Here is a 2,655-nt window from a genome sequence, read left to right on the forward strand (position 1 = left end):
TCTGCCTCCCCAGTGCTGGGATTAAAGGCATGCGCCACCATGCCCGGCTGTTTGTTTTGTTTTTGACACAGGGTTCTTTGTAGCACTGGCTGTCCTGTAACTTTTTCTGTAGACTAGGCTGTCCTCAAGGTGTGGACCCCCAAATGCCCAGCTCTGATTTAGAATTTTTTTTTTTTTTTGACATCTCAAAACTGGCTTTAAACATTCATCAGGGTGCCACACGAGGGCTCTGGGGTGAGAGAACTGTTACATGTGTGAAGCTGGGATGCCCTAAGACACAAAAAGGGAACCCATATGACAAGGCTGCTGGGGTGCCCCCACCCCTACCACAAAACCAGAGAGTAGAATAGAGGCCCTCTGTGAAGGCCTCAGGGCTATGTATGAACCAGTCCTCCCTTGAAGGTAGATCATCCGGGAGGGAACTGAGAAGTGGCTCCCTTGGTGGCGGGTGTGTGTGTGTGTGTCAGGCAGCTGCTTCCTCAGTGGTACTGCTGGTAGTTGGGATAACCTGGGGCCAGAGATCCCTCTTTAGGGGTTAGCTGGCTGGGGTCCTCCAAGAATGGGGGTGCATTGCGGAACTGCTGGGCAGTATAGCGGGTGAGGATGCCAACACCCTCAATGAGGGCCAACAGGATGCGCCCCATCATCGCAGAGCCCACCATGGCCAGCGGACCACTGCGCGCAGCCAACACAGCTCCAGTCAATGCTCCAGTGGTGATGGAGTTCTTTGCCCCATAGCTGGACCAGGCCACAGTCGATGGTGGAAAACAGACCTCCCCACACTGCAAAGCTACCTCCAATCTGGGGTGCTCAGATCCTCACAGCATTGACACTACCTCTGAACTGGTGTGGAATTCCAGCAGGGGCATTGCAGAAGCCCTTGATAGCCTGGAAGACTCCACCACCAATGACACCCATGGTGAAAGCTCCACTGCAATCATCCACAATTCGCCACCGAGAAGGTTCGGGAGCATACTTCTCCATGGCGCCAGCGTCCAGCCTGGAGCAGTCAGTGGCGCTGGCGAGACACTCACCACCCCCATGCCCCCGCCCCGCTCCGAAACGCCCCCTGATTTGGAATTTTTTTTTTTNTTTTTTTTTTGGTTTTTCGAGACAGGGTTTCTCTGTGTAGCCCTGGCTGTCCTGGNACTCACTNTGTAGACCAGGCTGGCCTCGAACTCAGAAATCCGCCTGCCTCTGCCTCCCAAGTGCTGGGATTAAAGGCGTGCGCCACCACGCCCGGCCCTTTTTTTTTTTTTTTTTTTTTTTTTTTTTGGTTTTTCGAGACAGGGTTTCTCTGTGTAGCTCTGGCTGTCCTGGCACTCACTCTGTAGACCAGGCTGGCCTCGAACTCAGAAATCCACCTGCCTCTGCCTCCCGAGTGCTGGGATTAAAGGCGTGCGCCACCACGCCCGGCTTGGAATTTTTGATTTACAACATTAGGACGGTGCAATTACATTATGTCCATTTATTTATTTATTTAATTTTATGTGTATGGATGTTTTGAGCTGCATGAAATGTTTGTGTACCGTGTGTATCTAGTGCCATCAGATCTGCGACTGGAGGTCAGCTGTTGTATAAGTGCTGGCAAATAAACCTGAGTCCTCTCCAAGAGCAATGGTGCTTTTAACAGCTTTGCATACTTAAACTCTTTTTTTTTTTTTGGTTTTTCGAGACAAGGTTCCTCTGTGTGGTGGATTTGAGTTCAAGGCCAGCCTGGTCTACAAAGTGAGTTCCAGGACAGCCAGAGTCATACAGAAAGAAAGAAAGAAAGAAAGAAAGAAAGAAAGAAAGAAAGAAAGAAAGAAAGAAAGAAAGAAAGAAAGATTACTCTCTGTGTGTGTATGTATGCAGGCACTCAGGTATGTATGTGGAGGTCAGAGAACAACTTGAATTTTTTTTTTTTTTAGATTTACTTATTTTATGTGCATGACTGTTTTGTCTGTATGTACATAAGACATGGGTGCCTAGTGCTGTGGAGATCAGAAGGTAGTGGATCCCCTAGAACTAGAATTACCGTGTAGTGACCCCCTATGTCACTAACCGGACATAGATCCAAACCCGGCATTGGAGGCCAGCTTTGGGAGTTAATTATCTCTCACTTTATTGAGTCAGGGGCTCTCTCCCATTTCTGCTGTGCTATTACTCCAGACATTAGAGTCTGCTGTTTTCTCTTTCTGCTTCCCATCTTGCTGTAGGAATTCTGTTATTACAAATGTGTGTATCTGGCTTGATTTTTTCTTTTTTTACACATCAATTTGTGTGTGTGCATGAGCCAGTGCATTCACTTGAGGTTGCACACATGTGTGCATGCATGAGGAACAGAGCATGTATGTGGAAGTCAAGAGACAATATGTGGAGTTGGGTGGTGGTAGCATACACCTTTATTCCTAGCACACTGGAGAGGCGGGGGCTGGGGCGGGGGCGGGGGCGGGAGCAGGTGGATCTCTGAGTTTGAGACCAGCCTGGTCTACAGAGTTCTAGTACAGCCAGAGCTACATAGAGAAAACCTGTCTCACCGGGCGTGGTGGCACACACCTTTAATTCCAGCACTTGGGAAGCAGAGGCAGGTGGATTTCTGAGTTCGAGGCCAGCCTGGTCTACAAAGTGAGTTCCAGGACAGCCAGGGCTACACAGAGAAACCGTGTCTCGCAA

At 49.3% G+C, this 2,655-nt stretch overlaps 1 pseudogene across 1 annotated transcript; it reads right to left on the bottom strand.

Annotated features, from left to right (window-relative positions):
• Positions 1 to 479: 479 nt before the first annotated feature.
• LOC110312028 lies at positions 480 to 1,013 on the bottom strand (annotated as a pseudogene). Its single transcript, XR_002380019.1, has one exon. The product of XR_002380019.1 is annotated as a mitochondrial import inner membrane translocase subunit Tim17-B pseudogene (transcript).
• Positions 1,014 to 2,655: the final 1,642 nt, after the last annotated feature.

This window comes from Mus caroli, chromosome 16 (assembly GCF_900094665.2).
Source record: "Mus caroli chromosome 16, CAROLI_EIJ_v1.1, whole genome shotgun sequence".
Taxonomy (NCBI): domain Eukaryota; kingdom Metazoa; phylum Chordata; class Mammalia; order Rodentia; family Muridae; genus Mus; species Mus caroli.